At 44.1% G+C, this 22,470-nt stretch overlaps 1 long non-coding RNA gene across 1 annotated transcript in view; it reads left to right on the top strand.

The window, feature by feature from the left end:
- LOC135198561 (uncharacterized) overlaps positions 1 to 21,354 on the top strand; it is a 32,415-nt gene extending 11,061 nt beyond the window's left edge. The window contains exon 2 of the long non-coding RNA XR_010310836.1: positions 19,963 to 21,354. This is a non-coding gene — a long non-coding RNA (uncharacterized LOC135198561). The remainder of the gene's footprint in view (positions 1 to 19,962) is intronic.
- The last annotated feature ends 1,116 nt before the right edge of the window (positions 21,355 to 22,470 follow it).

Raw genomic sequence — 22,470 nt, 5'->3', positions numbered from 1 at the left:
CATCATGAAAGTTCAGTGAAAAATAATGCTGTACTACTTTAGTAGTTTCCTATAGCATTTAATAACTGTATGAAAGGCCAAACACATCAGTCCATTTCAGTGTCTGACTATATATAACGGAGAGGAGTTAATTTTTTTGCAGAATATTCAAATTATTTTGGTTTTTCATTTTCAAGGATTATATGCAATCGTTATTGAGTCCCAAAATGCCTACATACTACATACGTTAATCAAGTTTCTAATAGTTCTTGTGTGTCTAGCGTAATAGTGATCAAGACACCCAAGCAAAAAAAATGTAATTGCTTGCCTTGAACTTAGTTAATGGGATTTCCGGCGTCATTATTGCCAATTTCTATGAAGACTAAACTATTGAGACTACTTGTAAGTTTCATCTACTCTTAATATTGCAATACATCACCTGAACACCTGAATTAGCCCTGGTCACTGACCAGCCCGAACTATATGCCCACAGAATTACCCGCATTTGGGTAATTTTTTTTAAACTGCCAGCGTTACCAACGCTGCAGGTAAACCCCCTTCTACTGAGTTACCTGTACCACCGTTGGCAACGCTGTTGCCAGGACCGGCCGGTAGAGCGCTCTCCCTTATATTGCTTTTTGTTCGATCGAGCGTTAGGAAGTTTCCCAGCTCAAGCGAAGATTTTGGTCTTTAGCCCGACCCACAGATTAACCTGCTGTTTTGTTGATGAACCTTGGATTACGTTTTGGACTTCATTTGGGCCTCTTCTGGATTTTGGATTTGACTAAAGCGTTGATTGGACTTTTCTATTATGGACACGCCTCAGAAAGAAACTTCCCCGGCTGCACCTTCAAAGTCATCCTCATCTGCTGCACCTTGTATTGCCTGCAAGAAGCAGATGAGTACCCTGAAACATGACAGACATTCACGTTGCATTAGTTGTAGGGAGGTACAATGTGGGGTCAAACAGAGATGTCAGGAGTGTAGGGACTGGTCATTGGACCAGATGGAGAAATATTTAAAACATAGGAAAACTCTAGTCGAAGAATAAGCGTAAGGTGACAGAACCTAAGAAAGTGGAAGAAGATAGTTTAGAAGCTGTATTATTCAAGAAATTAGAGGATAAATTGTCATCAAGTATAACCAGTCTTTTTACTGAATTGTTGACAAAATTGAATTAGGATAAGGATAATAATAGGAGTGTGGATTTTAACCGCTCTTTTTCAGCTCTCCTGCCTGTTCCAGAACAAGCCCTAACAGGTGGTGGGGGTTATGGGGAACCGCAAGCCCAAAGGGTAGAATCCGCCGGCCCCCCCTGGCGCGGAGTAGGCAGTATCAGCAGCAGAATTCCCCCTTTCCCCTAAAAGCATAAGTAAAAAGTGTGAATTAGCAATAGGTGAGACCAAGACTGTTATGGATCATAGTGTAGAGGTTAAGGATGAGAAGCTGCCAGAGCAGTGCCTTTCGGGTTCAGATTCGGCTATCTTTACAGGATCGGCATTGGATCAGATGGAAGTTCTGTTTCTGTCCTCGTGTTTTCCGTAGGATATTAAGTCATCCATTAAGTCTGTATCAGAAGCGAGACCTGTTGAAAATTTCGAGGCCATCCCTTCTTCTTCGAAAGTTTCCTTCCCAGCGGGGTCCCTTTACAGATTCAGGGGCTGGTGGTAACCAATTTGATTAAATAACATTTAACTTGGCAGAGTATAACGCTAATATTCTAGGTTTGTCTCAGAATTATAGAGTTCTGGTTAGACAGTGCTTTCAAAAGTTCCCCCTCTTTGCAGTCGGTTAAGTTTGAAGTTCATCCTGTCTTGTCCTGCTCCTCTCCGATCGGAGGATCCAGATAGGGAAAAGTCGTTGGAAGAATTAGTCCCTATCGTGAAAGAGAGTTTTCCCCAAGCGGGAGAAAGTGAATATAAAAGGATAGTACAATTTATTCACGATTTGTTCCCTCAGTCGAGAGTGGCGAAAGATCCAGTACACCCTATTCAGGCAATGTTCAAGGAATTATATTCCACAAAACCTTCAATACCTCGCACGTCCTGTAAGTTGACCTGGTTTGGTCGGGTGGAGCAGTCCTTGAGAGAGGCGGATGTTAGGTTGACTTCTATAGTGGGTTCAGGTAGACAGGATTCTTCTCCTATTTTCATCCCGGAAGAATGTGTATGGAGTAACGGGTAACCCTTCGTCGGGTAAAAGAGTTCCCCTGAATGAATCGGTAGAGGCGCTTTTAGCGAGAGTTCCCTCGTCGTCTAGACAGGTAGGAATCACCTTGAGAGAAGTGACCATTTTGGAGGGCACCTTTCGGAACCAGTCCAAAGCGCTCTCACACTTGATGTGGATGTTGTCAGGTTTGATGGGCTTCTTGAAAAGACGGGTTCATTCCACCGGACCCGGTCCTTTTCGATAATCTGGTCACATCTGTTTCGATGGGATTGACTCGTCAAGCAAATGTCGCAGCGGCCGGTACTACCTTTATTGGGAAGAAGAGGAGAGAGTTATTCTTGAGCCATCTTCCCGCCCATTTCCCAGATATCCATAAGAGGGCCCTGTCCAGGGCGCCCCTCGCACTCTGCGACAAACTCTTCAAAGAGGATGAAGTTGCGGCGATGGTAAACTTTGTCTCTTCAACATCAGCAGTAGAGTCGCAACAAGTGATGATACAGGTTGTGGCACAAGGTGTCAGATCCCCTAAGGGTGCGCGTATACCGTCACCTGGTAAGTGTACCAGCTCTTGGTCTCCTGTTAGGTCCCCTAAGAAGGTGCGGTTCTCCGCTAAGGCTTCCACAAAGGTAACTTTGAAGCCTTCAGCAGCGAAGAGGGGTTTTCGCAATTAGATGTTGCCCTCGTCCATTCTGTTCCGTACCTCCCCTATCCAATGTTCCTATTCACCGGGCCAGTTATTCCGTGCTCTCCATCAAGGGTATGGCCTTGGCAGCGGAGATTCGGTCACTTTTAGAGAAGGGAGCAATAGAACCTGCTTCCCCTTCGCCGGGGTTTTACAGCTGGATTTTCGTGACCGCCAAGACGGGAGGTTCATGGAGACCGATTTTAGACTTGTCGGGTCTCAATCAACTGGTGGTCTCGACGAAATTCCACATGGAAACTTCCCAATCTATTGTTCCAGGATCTCTTCTCCGGATGCGCGCTCTGCAGGAATGTCTCAGGAATCTTTGGGACTTTTGGGAAGAGAGCGCAGTGGTAATCTGGGACGATTCCTGCCTAGAGGATCTTCGGTGGTGGTCAGACAAATCTCACCTGACTGCTGGCGTAAGTCTGGCCCTCCCGATTCTGGACGTTCATCTATTTACAGATGCCTCGGATCAAGGTTGGGGCGCAACCTTAGAGGGAACTCAGGCCTTTGGAGGGATCCGGATCAGGAGGAATCGATAAATTATCGCTAGTTGAGAGCAGTAGAGAAAGCATTAACACGGTTTTCAGAGTTGGTTAGGGGAAAAGCGGTAGCGCTTTTCTCGGACAACGTGACTGCGTTGGCTTACCTGAAGAAACAAGGGGAAACAAGGTCGGTGAAGCTAAATATGATTGCACAAAGGATACTTCGGTGGTGCGAATCGCACAAGGTTTCTCTCCTTCCCCAGTTCATAGCGGGGAAACTAAACGTGTTGGCGGATGCACTGAGTCAGTCTAGAAGTACTAGGGGGCAAGTGGACTTTAGTACAAGAGGAAGTCCAGCTCTTGCTAAAGAGATGGCCGGCTACAGTAGACCTTTTCACCACAAGACTGAATTTTCGACTTCCAACCTACTTCTCCCCGGTAGCGGATCCCATGTCGTGCACTACAGATGTGAATGCTCCACTCGTGTACGCGTTTCCCCCCTTCGGGGGAAACGTGCTCACCCTAGCTGTGTGGAGACTATCCAGCGAGCGGCGCGCAGTACGGGGCTCTAAGGAAGTGGCTCACCAGCTTTCACTATGTCTAAGAAAGTCTACTAAAAAAATCTATCAAGTTAGGTGGGCAATGTACAGGAGCTGGTGTAGGAAGGAAGACATAGTATCTCTCTTCCTACCGTCGCGAAGGTTGCGGATTTCCTCCTGTTTCTCAGGAAACACAAGAAGTTGTCATACTCGACTATAACGGGATATAGGTCTATGCTGAGTAGTACGTTCCAGTTTCATCTCCCGGAGTTGTCTAACAGCAGGGTATTGCACAATCTCCTAAGGTCGCTCAAAATTGAACGCCCTATGGTACCGCTTCGGGCCCCTTTGTGGGATTTAGCAGCAGTTTTAAATATGCAGAGTTCTTGGTTTCACTTGCTACAGCGAAGAGAGTGGGAGAGATACAAGCAGTATCTGGGACAGTATCGTTTTCCGGTAGGGATATCTCTCTCGTACATACCGGAATTTGTCACCAAATCAGAATCGGAAACCATTCCCCTGCCGAGAGCATTTAAAGTTTCCTCTCTGGAAGATTTTGTTGGGAACGACGAACTGAAAATGCGCATTTGTCCGGTTCGTGCACTAAAGACATATTTAGCACGCACAGAAAAGCTCTTGCCTCATCCGCGGACGTTATTTGTGTCACCGGGGAATCCCCCTAGAGGCATTTCAAAGAATGCGGTCAGTTTTTTCCTACGGGAAGTTATTACTCAGGCTTCAGGTAACGTTCCTGCCAATCCCAGCAGCAGCGATTCTCACCCAAGAGCACATTCCATTAGAGGAATAGCTTTCTCTTCGGCTTTCCTAAGGATCTATTCAGTATCATCGATTTTGGAAGCAGCAACTTGGAAATCAGCTTCTGTCTTCACGTCTTTCTATCTTAAGGACATTCAGTTCACTTCGATGGATGGTTACTCGCTGGGACCTTTCGTAGCCGCTAATGCGGTAGTTCGATAAGTTTGTACATCGAGTATTAGTGAACAGAGGGGGGAGGGGATTATTGCCTTAGGTCTGTAGATTAGCAAAAAAAAATTTTTTTCCAGTTTTGTTTTTCTTCATTAACGGCACACATTACAAAGAGAAAAATAGGTAGGCAGATAGCAGGGATGAACGGCGACGACGACGACGCGCCCGACGTACTTCTTCGCCAGCGGTGATCAACAAGGAACCTGAAGGAGCTGCTCAGGCAGCTCCTCCTCCATTCATGAGAGGCCAAGCAGCCACATGGGAGGTCATCTGGACAGAGATGAAACTGACACAAGGTACTCTCTCCGCCGGCATTCTCGTCCAAAGAACTGAATATACGGGTGAGTTATAATGCATCGTAGGTGAAGCTTGATACCTTGCGCATGATTGCGTAAGTGGTCGGGCTGATTGTGATTGAACCCCTCTCCTTCTAAATGTTGTTAATCAGGCCAATTCAGGTGTTCAGGTGATGTATTGCAATATGAAGTTTTCATTAAAACTAATATTGTGATACTTACCTGAACACCTGAATGACTCCCACCCTCCTCCCCTCTTCAAGATTAGTGATTAGTGCAATTGAAGGGAGAGCGCTCTGCCGGCAGGTCCAGGTAACTCAGTAGAAGGGGGTTTACCTGCAGCATTGGTAACGCTGGTAGTTAAAAAAAAAAAATTACCCAATTGTGGGTAATTCTGTGGGGATATAGTTCGGGCTGGTCAGTGACCAGGGCTAATTCAGGTGTTAAGGTAAGTATTACAATATTAGTTTTCATACAATCAACTTACCAGTCAGATATATACATAGCTAAGACTCCATTGTCCCCGACAGAAATTCAAATTTCGCGCCACTCGCTACAGGTAGGTCAGGTGATCTACCGGCCTGCCCTGGGCGGCAGGACTAGGAACCATTCCCGTTTTCTATCATATTTTCTCTGTCGCCGGTGGTATCAACATTGTTGCTATTACCTCCTGACTTAGATTCTTATTTCATCCTTTGATCATCGTTTATCGGCTTTTTGGTGACGTATCTGGATCGTGTTTTTGGCATTCGCTACTGTGGACTGATTTTGGACTTGCTTTTTGGATTTTTCTCAGTATGTCTGATTCAAATGTGAGTGTGAGAATGTGTGTGAATGTAGGCTGCAGGGTGAGGATACCGAAAGCTTCGGTTGATCCTCACACTGTATGTCGTAAATGTAGGGGGTTTCAGTGTTCTGCTACTAATACTTGTCATGAATGTGAGGGATTAAATGCAGAAGAATGGAAGACTTTAACTTCTTATTTGAAGAAGTTAGAGTGGGATAGGGTTAGACGTCTGAAAGGTGTGAGTACAAGGCCTATTGAGCCTTTTATTGATCCTTATTCTAATCCTGATGATTTGGATTCTCCCTATTTGTCTAATTCACAAGCTTTACTTTCGGAATCGGCCTCGGAAATCGCCGATCTGAAAGGTACAATTCGGCAGATGAAGTCCAAAATGGCGGACTTACAAGGTAAGGCTAGTGAAAGTGAGCATTACAGTGAAGTGAGTTCTCCCAGTGTTGTGGAGGGGGCGTTTGATCGTCCCTGCGACGCTCCCAGGCCTAGACCTCTTCCAAGCTCCCATGCCCAGAGGAGAAGGAAAGTCGAAAGCCTTAAGGAGGTCGTGGGGAATCCCCAACGGTCAGACATCCCTTCAGCAGGCTCTGTTTCGTTGCAGGCTGCTCAGGGGCGCTTTAGAAAAAGCGTCCTGCGTGAGTGTTTCTCGTCCTCTCCCTCTCCTAAACGAGGGTGGAAGGAGTCGGATTTATCTAGGCCTCTGAAACGGCATTTGAAAGAACCTGAATTAGATTCGAGCCCGGAGCATTTCTCAGATGAAGCACCCTCGTCTATTAAGAAGGCGAAGGTGGCGTCAGCGTCACCCGACGTGGACGTGGAAGAACACTTTCCTACTTCTCCCCCGATGGAAGATGACGTGGGAGAAGCTTCAAGGAAGATTCTCTTGGCAGTACAGGAGCAACTAGCCTCTTTGGTGGGAGTGTTAGCGAGGGATCCTCCTCGTAGGAAGGACGTTGCTCTTCCAATCAAGAAGTCTCTTCCTCTCTCCCCTGCAAAGTGAGAGGCGTCATGCAGACGTGAAGCTTCCAAACATATCGCAGAGGCTTCGGTTTCGAGAGCGAGATCGGGAAAATCTTACGGCAGACACGTAACGCCAGATAGACGTGAGGCGTCTTCTAGGCATGAAGCGTCATTTAAAGCGGCTTATAAGCGCGAGGCTCCAACCAAAGTATTGGCGCCAGTTAGGACGCCTGTTGAGAACGAAGCGTCTTCCAGGCGCGAGGCGTCATCCAGACGTCAGCAGCCAGACAAGCGGGAGGCGTCAGCCAGGACGCTTGGCGGACGAGAAGCGTCATCCAAGCGGGAAGCGTCATCCATTTATGGAGAGAAGCCTAGGCTTTTGGCGCCTTCCAAGACTATTAAAGCTGTGAAGAGGAAGGAATATCATTCCCTTAGCCCCTCTCCTATCAGGAGTTTGTCTCCCCCAGAGGAAAGACGTACTGAATTGTCAGCGGAGACTCATCTAGACCCCGAGTTAGAAGTAAACTCGGAGGAGGAGTATCAGGGAAGAGAAGGACTGTCGAACTATAAAGTTTTGACAGCCTTGCTTCTAGAGGAGTATGGAGACGACTTGACTCCTGCCTCTCCTCCTTCTCCGCGCTCTCTTTTCTCGAGTGCAAAGACGAAGAAGTCTTCGTCTTTTCTTAGAATGAAGCCCGCCATTTCGATGAAGAGGGCTCTTCAGTCTTTAGACTCTTGGATGAAGTCGAAGAAGGAGTTGGTAAGAACGGTCTTCTGCATGCCTCCAGCGAGACTAGCTGGTAAAAGAGGCATTTGGTATCAGACGAGAGAGAATATGGGTATTTCTCTTCCGTCTTCGTCAGAAGCGAACTTTTCGACCTTAGTTGACGCTTCACGTAGACAAGGTTTAAACTCTGCCCGTATAACTTGGGGCATTTCAGAACTGGACCATCTCCTCAAGGGACTCTCTCATGTATTGGAAGTTTTCAACTTCTTAGATTGGTCCCTTGGGGTGATGTCCAAGAAAGCCCATGATTCTGAAGGACTCGAACCAGAAGTCCTTCTGTGTATTTTGTCTTGTATAGACAAAGCGGTTCAAGATGGCTCGGTTGAGATCTCCTCTTTATTTGGAGCAGGTCTTCTTAAAAAGAGGACAGTGTATAGTGCCTTTTTGACCAAAGCGGTGTCCCACTCTCAGAGGGCAGCGCTACTGTACTCTCCTTTGTCAGACTTTTTGTTACCTTCTCAGTTGGTGAAAGACATTTCTCGTTCATTAACTGAGAAGGCGACTCAAGACCTTCTGACGCAGTCAGCAAGGAAGAAGAAACCTGCTACTGCAACGGACAAGAAAGGACCGAGTACATCAGTTCAGCCCTTTCGAGGTGGCCCGACCTCCAGAGCTCCCGCAAGAAGGAAGGCTCCTGAGAAGAGAGGTAGGTCTGCCTTTCGTCCCTTTAAAAAGGGAAAGTGATGCTTCTCTCCTCCAAGCACCAGTAGGTGCCAGGCTCCTGGGATTTGTGGAGGCCTGGGCACTTATAAACGCAGACGCTTCATCGATGTCTGTAATAAGGAAGGGATATCGTATCCCTTTCCTGATCACTCCTCCCCTGACGTCAACACCGCGGGAACTAACAGCCAAGTACAAGGATCCTGTGCTGAGGGATACTCTTCGATCGATGGTGGAGCAGATGTGGGACAAGAGAGCGATAGAACTAGTACTGGATCAAAACTCCCCAGGGTTAACTCCCCAGGGTTTTACAATCGCCTTTTTCTGGTTGCGAAGGCCTCGGGAGGCTGGAGACCAGTACTAGACGTCAGCTCTCTGAACAAATTTGTTCAGAAGGAGAAGTTCTCGATGGAGACTTCTGCCTCAGTTCTTGCGTCATTGCGACAAGGAGATTGGATGGTGTCTCTAGATCTCCAGAACGCCTATTTTCACGTCCCGATCCACCCTTCATCGAAGAAGTACCTCCGTTTCATGACGGGGGGAAGGATCTTTCAGTTCAGAGCCTTGTGTTTCGGCCTTTCCACAGCTCCTCAGGTCTTCACAAGCCTGATGAAGAATGTGGCGAGGTTTCTTCACCTCAAAGGAGTAAATATCTCTCTGTATCTGGACGACTGGCTCATCAGGGCCAGATCAGAGACAGTGCTTGGAGGACCTTACATTAACTTTAGACCTGATCAGAGCGTTGGGATTACTCGTGAACCTCGAAAAGTCACAGCTGACCCCCAGACAGAACTTAGTCTATCTGGGGATTCAGATGGATTCTCGGGGTTTTCGAGTATTTCCTTCGCAAGAGAGAATCGCAAAAGGTTTGCAGAAAGTCTCTCTCTTCTTAAGGAAGGAACAGACGTCGGCGAGGGAATGGTTGAGCCTTCTAGGGACCCTTTCCTTGCTCGAACAGTTCTTCCCACTAGGAAGACTTCATTTACGTCCGCTTCAATTCTTCCTCAAGAGGTCTTGGAGTTGGAAAACTGGACAACTTTCAGACGCCTTTCCCATTCCAGTGGAGATAAGATCGCACTTGGAATGGTGGTTGCCCCCTCTGAAAGAGAACAAAGGGATCTCTCTAAAAATCCAGAACCCAGACCTAGTGTTGTACTCAGACGCGTCGGAGAAAGGTTGGGGAGCAACTTTAGGCTCGAAGGAGGTGTCAGGCACCTGGGAAACAGCGCAGGTGTCTTGGCACATAAACTGCAAAGAGCTCTTCGCCGTACACCTGGCTTTGAAGAGTCTAGAACCTCTTGTTTCGAACAAAGTAGTGCAAGTAAATGTGGACAGTACCACGGCACTTGCCTACATTCGAAAACAAGGAGGGGCTCACTCCTCGTTCCTTTACGAACTGACGAAAGATCTTTTACTTTGGACGTCTCAGAGGAACATCTCCCTTCTTACAAGGTTCGTTTCAGGGAGTAAAGAATGTGAGGGCGGACAGACTCAGCAGGAGGAACCAGGTCCTTCATACAGTGGAGACCCTACACGAAGAGGTTGTCAAGATCTCTGGTCTCTGTGGGGGACCCCTCATGTGGATCGCTTCGCCACATTCATCTCCAAAAGGCTGGCAGTCTTTTGCTCGGTCGTGGAAGAACCCAGAGCTCTTATGGTAGATGCCTTCCTGCTGGACTGGTCTCACGTAGACGTCTATGCTTTTCCTCCATTCAAAATCCTGGGACTAGTACTGAAAAAGTTTGTGGCTTCAAAGGAGACGAGGATGACATTGATAGCCCCCTTTTGGCCGGCTCAAGATTGGTTCACGGAGGTGGTGGAGTGGATTGTAGACTTTCCCAGATCCCTACCAAGAAGGATGGATCTTCTCAAACAGCCACACTTCAATAGGTATCATCAAAACCTTCCCGCTCTCGCTCTGACTGCCTTTCGACTATCGAAAGACTCGTCAGAGCGAGAGGGTTTTCTCGCGAAGTTGCAAGCGCGATCGCGAGAGCCCGCAGAACCTCCACTAGGCAAGTATATCAGTCCAAGTGGGAGGTTTTTAGAATGTGGTGTAGAACTAAGAAGTTGTCCTCCTCCACTACCTCTGTAGCGGAAATTGCGGATTTCCTTCTATTCCTGAGAGAGCAATCTCATCTAGCTGTATCCACAATAAAGGGATACAGAAGTATGCTCTCGGCAGTCTTCAGGAATAGAGGATTAGATCTGGCAGATAACAAAGATCTCCACGATCTCATAAGGTCCTTGGAGACTTTTAAAGTCTAAGGAACCGGTCCCTCCTAACTGGAACCTAGACGTGGTTCTCAAGTTCCTTTCATCCGAAAGGTTCGAACCTCCTCATCTGGCATCGTTTAGACACATCACCAGAAAAAGCCTATTCCTGTTATCTTTAGCTACGGCAAAGAGAATTAGTGAATTACATGCTCTGCAGGATAAAGTAGGATTCAAGGGAGACTCAGCTATTTGCTCGTTTAAGACCCTGTTTTTAGCTAAAAACGAGAATCCCACGAATCCCTGGCCTAAGTCATTCGAAGTCAAAGGCATATCGAGTCTCGTAGGAAGAGAAGCAGAGAGGTCTCTATGCCCTGTAAGAGCTCTGAAGTTCTACCTTCAGAGAAAGCATCAGATGGGAGGCTCTAGGCAAGGTCTTTGGTGCGCGGTAAAAGACCCCACAAGACTGATGTCCAAGAATGCTCTGGCATTCTTTGTGAGGAACGTCATTACAGACGCGCATAAGGTCTGTCCTGACGAAGAGTTTCGACTGTTGAAAGTGAAAGCTCATGAAGTGAGAGCAGTAGCAACGTCTCTATCGTTTCATAAGAATATGTCGCTTAAAAACATCATAGATACGACATTTTGGAGATGCAACTCAGTATTTGCATCTCATTACTTGAAAGACGTTCGTGTGACCTATGAGAAGTGTTTTTCTCTGGGTCCTTTCGTATCGGCGGATACGATCCTGGGTACGGGAGCCGACACCAATCCTTAAGTATATACTTTCCTTCTTTTTAGATATGGTCTGGAGTCTCTTCTAACAAGAAGGACTTGGTTTAGCACGGGCGGCCGTCTATGTTGTTCAGTAAGAGACTTGTCATATCTAATTAGAAGAGTATAAAAATTTTTTTTAGAAAATTATGTATGTGTGCGTAGTGTGTTTTTTGAGTTATGGTTGTTGTGAAGAGTTCGGGGATAACTCGGAACAATCTTTATTTCTAACGTGGTTAGGATCAGGTGGTCGGGATTGGTTGTGTGCTCCTTAATAAGGTGTATTGTCATATAAGTGGATCAGCACCCATTGACAAAGTCCTTTCAGGCTCTGCCGAGTAAGCGGATAAGACCCCTTCGGCAGACCCACAAGAACTCTTGGCCATAGATCATATATCTCGCTAAAGTTTCTTGAGGTGATGCAGACTACTGGGCAAACACCCAGGAAGTCTACACCTATCAGGTAGGAACCAAGGTTTTATTTATACCTACAACATATGTTGTTTACCTGTCTATTCCATAAAGTAGCTGTCTCTTACCCTCCACCAAAGGGTGCCAATCAGCTATGTATATATCTGACAGGTAAGTTGATTGTATGAAAATGATATTGTTATGTTACAATAAAGTTTCATACATACTTACCTGGCAGATATATACAATTAAAGGCCCACCCAGCCTCCCCGCAGGAGACAGGTGGAAGAGAGAAAATATGATAGAAAACGGGAATGGTTCCTAGTCCTGCCGCCCAGGGCAGGCTGGTAGATCACCTGACCTACCTGTAGCGAGTGGCGCGAAATTTGAATTTCTGTCGGGGACGACGGAGTCTTAGCTATGTATATATCTGCCAGGTAAGTATGTATGAAACTTTATTGTAACATAACAATATCATTTTATAATGAAAACTTCATATTGAAGTGGATGTGTTGGAGTTAGCATCCTCCTGTGAGGTTACGTGAGCTTGCAAGGGTGTTGGAACTTTCCAAAACTTAAGGTGATTTTCTAGATGCTGTACACAAGCTTTTTCAATGGCCAGTGTATTATTCCACATGATTTCTTTGCGGGTTACTTTGGCCATGTTTCAGCAACACTTTCGCTGAATTTTTATGAACAATTCTATTTGGAGTCTGCAAAATTCACTGCATAGCTCATATTGTGATGCACTGCCCCGAACCCGAATACTAGTGTCTTGAGGTCTATTGCGAGTTTCAAGGGTCTGATTTTCATTGGTGCTCGCTAATCAAAGCAGAGTACTAACCAAGTATAATGGATTCGTAAGGGCTTTCCAGCGAGGTCGTGTGTTTTCATGGAAGTTTACCCTTGGGGCAAGCCCTTCCATATTGCCTTTCCACTTTGACGGTGTGGAATAGTAGTAACTTGGTCAGCGCCCTGTCCCCCCACCTGCCCCCTCTTTTTCTGGCTTCATTCTTGACTGGGCAATATCCGACAACTCTGCATCATTTCTATTGGCATACGTGTTGTTGTTTTGTATTGCGCCGTTTCACTCCATAATAGACTTAACATTCATCATAGTCATTCGCAACTAAGCTTCACAGTGTGAAGCTGAGGCTCTGTCTCTCGACTCCTTCCTTATTTTCAAAAAATTCTCTCTCTCTCTCTCTCTCTCTCTCTCTCTCTCTCTCTCTTCTCTCTCTCTCTTCTCTCTCTCACTCCGGTCTTCTCTCCTTCATCTTCTCTCTCTCTGGCTATCTCTCTCTCTCTCTCTCTCTCTCTCTCTCTGTGTGCTTGTGCGCTTCGTAAAAAGAATGGCACGTTAGCGTTGAAGTTTGAAAATGTATTACCCATTTAAAATACCAGGTTTAGTTTTTATATAAGCCGCCTGTTCAGAATTGTATTGTACGTTCCAAGAATTGTTGTATCTAGTCTTAATTGCTATCAACCAGCCATAATTGACCTCGGTATCACAAGTTTCTATTGATTGGTGCTATGTGCTCTTAAAAGGGTCGTGAAGTCTATAGACTAGTTTTTTCTTTTATTTTAAACTAAATTTAAAAAAAGTTTAGTACATATATTAATGTATAATTTTTTATATTTAGTCAAATCATCAAACTTACATATTTAGTCAAATCATCAAAATCTTTAATAAACTTAAAAGTTTACCTAAACCATTCACAAATGAAGTACCTTTACAGATACTCAAATCTGGTGCAATCCAAACAATCACAGATTAATACCTCATACATAAAATGTACAAGAAACATGAATTATTACTTTTGACATCAGTTTTTTCACACTTAACAAAGCTTATTGGCATTATGTAAGTTTACTTCCTTGTCCAGTTAAAGATTATGAAGTAAATAACCCTTTACGAAAACATCCTGTAGTATCTAATTACAACTCGAGTACCAGATCCGGTCCACTTAATTACTTAGTCCCTTGTCGATGAAACCTGGGTATAGATAGTATCTTTCTTCTCATACATTTGGTGGGAAGGATTCAGTCGAAGTAGCGCCTCAGTGACGTGGTCGGTTTAGTCTTGGCCTGCCTCCTCGGTGGCTGCGAGTTCAATTCTCGGGCATTCCGTTGAGGGGTCAGAGATGTGTAATTCTGGTGATGGAAGTTCACACTCGACGTGGTTCGGAGGTCACGTAAAGCCGTTGGTCCCGTTGTTGAATAACCACTGGTTCCATGCAACGTAAGAAAACCTACAAACAAAATTTCAGTAAGTTGCCACAAATGAGCACCATTATGCCTACATGTGCTTGAAGACGGGTCTCTTGTCTTGTCTGCTTTTAATAGGGGAGGTCTTATTAGTTGGCTTGGGATAAGTAGACAACATGGATTGCTTAATTAATGCCTTCAAAAACTGTTTGCAAATATTGCGGCTGATGTGAGAGATTTTAAGTGTTCCAGTCAAAAGTAACTCTTTCCGAGTTTTCGCCTAAATAAGTCGCCAACTTTTATTAGCTCCTGGAGGGGGTTTTCAAAATCTCAAGCGCAACACACTTGTTATTTAATAGTCATTCTAAATTGCTAACACTGGAAAACACAACACGGTCGAACAATGTCCGACGGACAAACATTGTTACCAATTAACAATTGTCTGCCGGTCTTTACCTTGTGAGCAGAGTAAAAGCATTGGCAAATAACCTCATCTGGTACCACTGTTTGTAGCCAGATCTACTTCCATCGTTTCAACGCTTATGACGTCATCCTGCTTCGCCTGTGATATGGTAACAATGTTTGTCCGTCAGACATTGTTCGACCGTGTGGACGCACCTTAAGGACCCGTCCACACGGCCGAGCTTTGCTCGACGAACTTTGATCGATGTGACGTCAGAAGCGGAGAAACTGCGGTAAAGTTCTGACTTTTCCTACTGTTTCTCCGCTTCTGACGTCACATCGGACAAAGTTCGTCGACCAAAGCTCGACCGTGTGGACGGGGCCTTAATGTGAACGTAGCCAACAAAAACGCTGCTCGCCCAAACCGAAAAAGTCTTCCGCGTTAAAGTATTCTCAGTTGGCACTTATTGATAAAGACGGGAGTTTGTTCTGTGCTACTCTTTGCAATTATGATGATAGTTTTAGGTCGGAAGACCTGTTTTCGGTTTAGTTGCGTTCTCATTTACCGTGCTTTTTCCAGTGTGTTTTCCAGTGTGATTCCTGCACAATTGCTTGACAAAGATCTTGAGATAAAGTTTCATGTTCTCTACATATGTATGCTCTCTCTCTCTCTCTCATTTGTTATGTAAGCACTAAAATTAGTCGCTCAAATAGAAGGCTGTTATATAAGTGGGCTTCATGCAGTTGCAAAGCAGTTCAGTCCGCAATACTCATGCATAAGGAGGGAGGGAGAAGGGTAGGGTGGAGACGGCATGGTATAGCCTCAATGTAAGTTTTGAATATGTACGAATTTTAAGATTTTGTTTTTCTTTTTTTATGGACAGCTATTCATAAGGTGGTTTTTTATTTTACCAAGATTCTGTAGCTCGAAGGATTAGCCTCGCACATAAACAGTTGACGGTTTATAGTTTTGCCACCACGACGAGGCCCGACGTTTAAAGATCTGCCCTGTTGCCAATTTTACAAAAGCAACGACTGACACACGTGTGACAGACATTTTAATGTCTGAGACAACCCTGAAGCTATAATTTCTAGGATTTAAGGGCTTTTCATCATCCTCCTATTCCGCCCTGCTCGCTCTCTCTCTCTCTTAAAACTTGGTTTATTTTATTTTAACATCTACAAGAACTGACAAAATAGTTAAGATGGACACATTTATCATTATTACATAATGACACTTTAGAAGTATTTAATTAATACTAGAGATAAGAGATATATTTCTTGTTCAATTTTCGAATTACGAATTAAAGATTTCTTTGTCGGCTATATTATATCTACAACTAGCAGTGACGACCAATATTATATTATCTTCATCGACGAGTTACGACCATCTTAAGTTTTAAGACAAAAATACCCGTAAAAAAGTTTTTATCAGTAAAACTTTTTTCCACACCACCACTGAGGTAAAAGTCAAAGCTCTCTTTTTAGAGAGAGAGAGAGAGAGAGAGAGAGAGGCCAAAACTGTGTGCCACATCGTATTTAAGCAATATTTAGTCATTGCTTCCCATCTATTTTGTGTGAGAGAGAGAGAGAGAGAGAGAGAGAGATCAGACGAGAGAGAGAGAGAGAGAGAGAGAGAGAGAGAGAGAATCTGTCTGTATACGGTTGTTTATTTTCTCACTATGTCGTCCTTTATTTCACATTTCCTTGTTTACCAATTTATTCTTTACTTACGAAAGTGCTCCTTGGAGGTCATCTAAGCGGCGTATCCGTGGATTTAAACAACGCACGTAGAGATGTTTGAAATATCGGCAATAGCACCAAAATGAGAGGGCATGTTGATAGAAAATTGATTGTTTCTTGTTATTGCATTAAAAACTATCAATCATGAATTTTTGTAACTGACTTCGAATTCTGCGTAACGGAAATATTTGATATCTGTAATAAGAGAGAAAGTTTTCTGTTATAAAAACGTGGGAGGACCCGAACAGCCACGTCAGAGAAGTTGAAGGATTAGCCTCGTCCGTAAACAGATGAAGGATTAGCCTCGTCCCGGTAAAAACCGATAAGGAATTAGCCTCGTCCTAAACAGAATGAAGGATTGCCTCGTCCTAAACAGATTAAAAGTTAGTCTCGTCCCAAACAGTGAAAGATTAGCTCGTCCGTAAACGATGAAGATTAGCTCGTCCGAAACCGATGAAAAAAAAGGATAGCTCGTCCGTAAACAGATGAAGGATTAGCCTCGTCCGTAAACAGATGAAGGATTAGTCTCGTCCGTAAACAGATGAAGGATTAGTCTCGTCCGTAAACAGATGAAGGATTAGTCTCGTCCGTAAACAGATGAAGGATTAGCCTCGTCCGTAAACAGATGAAGGATTAGTCTCGTCCGTAAACAGATGAAGGATTAGTCTCGTCCGTAAACAGATGAAGGATTAGCCTCGTCCGTAAACAGATGAAGGATTAGCCTCGTCCGTAAACAGATGAAGGATTAGCCTCGTCCGTAAACAGATGAAGGATTAGCCCTAGTCCTTAAACAGATTGAAGGATTAGTCTCGCCGTAAACAGATGAAGGAGTAGTCGCGTCCGTAAACGATGAGGTAGTCTCGTCCGTACCGATTGAAGGATTAGCTCGTCCGTAAACAGAGAAGGATTAGCCTCGTCGTAAACAGAGGAAGGATAGCCTCGGCCGTAAACAGATGACGGACAGCATCGGGCGATAAAACAGATGAAGGATAGCCTCGTCCGGAAACAGATGGATAGTCTCGTCCGTAAACCGATGAAGGATTAGCTCGTCAGGTAAACAGATGAAGGATTAGACCGTACGTTAAACCGATGAAGGATTAGCTTTGGTCCGTAAAAAGAGAAGGATTACCTAGTCCGAAACAGAGAAGGATTAGCCTTGTCCGTAAACAGATGAAGGATAGCCCTGGCCGTAAAAAAGAGAAGGATTCGCCGTCGTTAAACAGATGCAGGATTAGCCTTGTCCTTAAACAGATGAAGGATAGCCTCGTCCGTAAAAGATGAAGGATTAGCTCTGTACGGGTAAACAGATGAAGGATTAGTCTCGTCCGTAAACAGATGAAGGATTAGTCTCGTCCGTAAACAGATGAAGGATTAGTCTCGTCCGTAAACAGATGAAGGATTAGTCTCGTCCGTAAACAGATGAAGGCTTAGCTCGTTCCCGTTAAAAAGAGGAAGGATTAAGCTCGTACGTAAACTAGAGTGAAGGATTAGCCCGTCCGTTAAACAGATGAGGATTAGTCTCGTCCAGTAAACAGATGAGGATTAGCCCGTCCGTAAACAAGATGAAGGATTAGCCTCGTCCGTAAACGATGAAGATTAGGGCCGAGGTCCGTGAAACAGATGAAAGGATTAGTCTCGTCCGTAAAACAGAATGAAGGATTAGTCGCTGTCCCGTAAACAGATGAAGGATAGTCCTCGTCCGTAAACAGATGAAGGATTAGCCTCGTCCGTAAACAGATGAAGGATTAGCCTCGTCCGTAAACAGATGAAGGATTAGCCTCGTCCGTAAACAGATGAAGGATTAGTCTCGTCCGTAAACAGATGAAGGATTAGCCTCGTCCGTAAACAGATGAAGGATTAGCCTCGACCGTAAAAGGAATCAAGGATTTGCCATCGTCCGTAAACAGACCTGAAGGATTAGCCTTCGTCCGGAAACCAGATGAAGGATTAGCCTCGTCGCAAACAGATGAAGGATTAGCCTCGCGTCCGTAAACAGAATGAAGGATTAGTCTCGGTCCGTAAAACAGATGATCTCGTCCGTTAAAACAGGATGAAGGATTGGTCTCGTTCCGTAAACAGATGAAGGAGTAAGGCCATAGTCGTCAAACAGATGAAGGATAGGTCCTCGTCCGTAAACAGATGAAGGATCCAAGCCTCGTCCAGCTAAACAAAAGATGAAGGATTAGCCTCGTCCGTAAACAGATGAAGGATTAGCCTCGTCCGTAAACAGATGAAGGATTAGTCTCGTCCGTAAACAGATGAAGGATTAGCCTCGTCCGTAAACAGATGAAGGATTAGCCTCGTCCGTAAACAGATGGAAGGGATTATGCCTCGTCCGGAAAACAGATGCAAGGAGTTAGTCTTCCGTCCGTAAACAGTATGAATGATTAGTCCTCGTCCGGTAAACGAGAAGAAGATTAAGCCTCAGGTCAGCTAAACCAGAATGAAAGGAATTTTAGTCTCGTCCGTAAACAGATGAAGGATTAAGCCTCGCTCCGTAAAACAGATGAAGGATTAGTCGTCTCCGGTCCGTAAAACAGTATGAAGGATTAGTCTTGTTCGTCCGTCAAACCAGATGAAAGGATTAGTCTCGTCGATAAACAGATGAAGGATTAGTCTCCCGACCGTAAACAAGATGAAGGATTAGTCACCGTCCGCTAAAACAGATGAAGGATTAGTCTCGTCCGTAAACAGATGAAGGATTAGTCTCGTCCGTAAACAGATGAAGGATTAGTCTCGTCCGTAAACAGATGAAGGATTAGCCTCGTCCGTAAACAGATGAAGGATTAGTCTCGTCCGTAAACAGATGAAGGATTAGTCTCGTACGTTACAAACAGATGACAAGGATTAGCCTCGTCCGGGTAAACAGATGAAGAATTAAGTTCTAGTCCTGTAAAACAGATCCAGTAACATCGATTTTTGAAGGATTTGCATGCCACTGCCCATAAACAGTTGAAGAATCGTATAGCTATTCAAAATTCTTTTGATGTAGAGGAGTCTTTCATTTGCCGGTTTGGTTTATCATAATTTTAAGGCTGTTTAGTCCATAAATATTAATTCTAGTACTGGTTTTATAATATATGTATAGACTAAACAGCCTTTTAACTTGAGACAAAGGGAGAATGTGCTACAGCCCACTTTCTGTTGCAAGAGGCTTCGTTATTTCAGTCAGTCGTTAAAGCCCCTTTGTGTGTGGTCATAAATGCTGATTTTATAGTTAACAGGGAAGGGTACCAGTTTGTCTGTGTCATATGGGGGAAGATTTAGTTTTATGTTCAGTATTTGTCCATTGTATAATGCATATATATAACATTTCAGCACTTCGAATGCGATTCTTTAAAAGTTTTTAGTCTTGAAAAATATTTTGGCACTGAATGAGTTTCCTCAATTTTTTAAGGACTTATAAAGGAACTATTTCTTGGATATTCTAGCTCCCACCTGTTAGAATTTCTTGCATTCAATATATTTTGGCACTTTAATGCATTTCTTCAAAAGTTTTTGTTTTGAAAAAATCAAAGCCTTATAAAGGAATTTTCTTGGATATTCAAACTTCATCTCTTTAGAATTTCTTGTGCATTCAAGCTCCATCTGTTTATGAAAAAGCGCCTCAAGTTCGGACGAGAATAGACTGCTCTGCCACATTAATCGTCCTCAACGGCGGATAGGAGAAGGAAGGCATTGTCGCGTCGTCGCCTTGACTTGTTGCGCATCCAATCTCGATCTACATATATATTGTCAGGAAGAAACTTTCATTCATTTGCCATCCTACTTTAAGCACAACTTATATTTTGCTGTATTATGTTGTAGTTACTAATTAAATTCTATGGCGACTCATTTTTACTAATCAACTCTCCCATTTTACAGGTAGAGAACCGTGGGAAACTGATGAATACAACAGATTGTCGGAAGTTTGAAAAGAGAACCGAGGGAAACTGATGAATGCATGAGTATAGTGGGAAGTTTAAAAATCGTACCGAGGAGGACTGATGAAAGCAAGAGGATCGTCGGAAGTTTAAAAATAGTACCGAGGGGGACTGATGAAAGAAAGATGATCGTCGGAGCGAATCAATGTCATCTTGTACCTTCACCAACTCGTACTCTACCAATTCGTACCTTTACATAGTCTACCGGCATAACAGTATAATAGTAACTTCGAATTTTAAACCCACCAATTGGAAATGAATTATAAAGATAGCGTAAGGTTTTTAATCTTTATTGCATCATTAACATCTTTAACATAATAACATATATTAAAATGTTAATATATCAAATATACCAAAAAGTCAGTTGACAGAAGTGTCTTTAAAGGTCTGGAGATGGTCCATTTAACTGGCTACAACTACGTAAAAGGTTGCTGTGTGTTATTGTCTTACGGCTGTACTGGTCCCACAGATCGAAAATCTTTACCTTAATCTATTTTGTTGAAGACCTCTGGTGTCTGGTAAACTTGGCCTCAAAGCCCATGTTCATCTGTACTGGCAGGAGGGAGGCCTCTACGTGTAGTTTTGGTATGAGAAGATAGAATGGCTGTTTCTCGTCACCCACTTTCTTGTTGATGCCAGCCTTCCACATCGCTGTTAGTCCTGGTTGGCTGCATATATATACTGTCCACGACCCGACTGGCCAAACGGTACTAGTAATCCACGTGTCGTTGATGTACTGCACGAGCGGTTCCCATGGAGTGCTGGTCTGTTCCTTAACTTATTGAACGCTGGGCGGATATGCTCCCCTGGTAAGAATGGAAGAGCCATCAGTTTTCTTGTGAATTTAAAGATGACGTTCTATTGAGGGTAGGCGGAAATTAATTAAGCATCGTTTAAATACATACATATGCATAAACAAAAAATGTCATACGTATATCAAGATCAAATAAGATGAAATTTTTTACAAACCTGTTTTTTTTTTCTTTTTCTTATCTTTCCGTATGTTTGTTAGTTGGTAAGCTCATGTTTTATTTTAAATATATTTTTGTCCTGTGATATTAATACAATGTTTGGTTTTCTCGACCTTTTGGCTAGAGCACCTCTGGTAAATCGGCACCTTAACAAGTAACTGCAAAATGCAGTTTATAAATATTGCTTATATCTTACCTGTAGTCTAAGCTCCTGGTGTCTATTGAGCATCTTTGCTGGGAAGACCTGACGGAGAGCCTGCCACACTGCTGGTTCAAAATCTGCAATAATGCCACCTCTTATAATGAAAACATTAAATTTTTAAACCAATACACAAAATATTCCTTGAAAATTGTAATCAATCTTTATTCATATAATGTAAAGGTACGAGTTGGTGAAATACTTGTTGGTAGGGTATGAGTTGTCCTGCTTGTGTCGGAGCAATGTGTGTTTCTGAAATTATGACGCCTGGTAATCCAGGGCAAAATATTAAACTTTCTGGACGCCTGACTTTTATTATAATCTTTTTTTCTGTAGGCCGGGGTTGGCATAACCTGCTTGATCTCCTGGCAAATACTACATCTATGTATGTATAATAAAATCAAATTTACAACCATATGTAAACATAAATAAACTGCATAGATGCTTAGAGATTTCCTTCTCCTGAACTATCAAATAACTCAAGAGGAAAGTCTTATTGTGTGGCCGGTTGTATTTTCAAAAATGAGCAAAGCTACGAAAGGCACTCGAATATGCCTGCAATTCTTTTTAGGTTTTAAACCGTGTTATCAGATCAAACATACCCCAGGCAAGCGACTGTGACTTTGACCATACTCGTGATCGTCGTCTGCCTGCCGTGCATTTGCCTAGTGTGGGGAAGGGGCTTTTTACGTTCAAGTTAATTCTCCTTTGTCAGTCACCAGGTGCCGCCAATACATCAAAACTATATTTCCATTTCTATTAAGGCCAGTCCACACGACCGGCCTGATCGGCGGACCTCCCCTCTAAAGGCCTGTCCACACGACCGGGCCTGATCGGCGTGCTCTAGGGTTGACGGGCAAATTCTGGCGGACTTATCCGTGAATGTTGTCCACACGGGTGAGGCGATGGAGAGGTGGGCGTGCCCGACGATGCCAGTAGCGTGTTCAGTGCGGTACGATAAACATGGTGCCTACCGCAAAGAAGAAGATAGTGTAGCATGATAATTGCTTTGTGTGTGATAAAAAAGAAGAGAATATGGTGCAAAGAATGGCTCAGTAAAAGAAATTTATATGGTTAACGTACGTCTGCCAGGGTCGAAGCTCAAGCCATCGGGCACCACCATGGTGATTTTGCTACAAGACCCATCGGGCTATTTGACGGTTTGCCCGTCAAGTGTGCCCGTTAGAGGGGAAGTCCGCCGATCAGGCCCGATCGTGTGGACAGGCCTTAACGGACACCCTTGACGGGCAAACCGTCAAATTGCCCGATGGGTCTAGTA

Source organism: Macrobrachium nipponense, chromosome 22, assembly GCF_015104395.2.
Source record: "Macrobrachium nipponense isolate FS-2020 chromosome 22, ASM1510439v2, whole genome shotgun sequence".
NCBI lineage: Eukaryota > Metazoa > Arthropoda > Malacostraca > Decapoda > Palaemonidae > Macrobrachium > Macrobrachium nipponense.
Note: the sequence above shows the minus strand (reverse complement) of the source record. Positions and strands in the feature narration are given on the sequence as shown.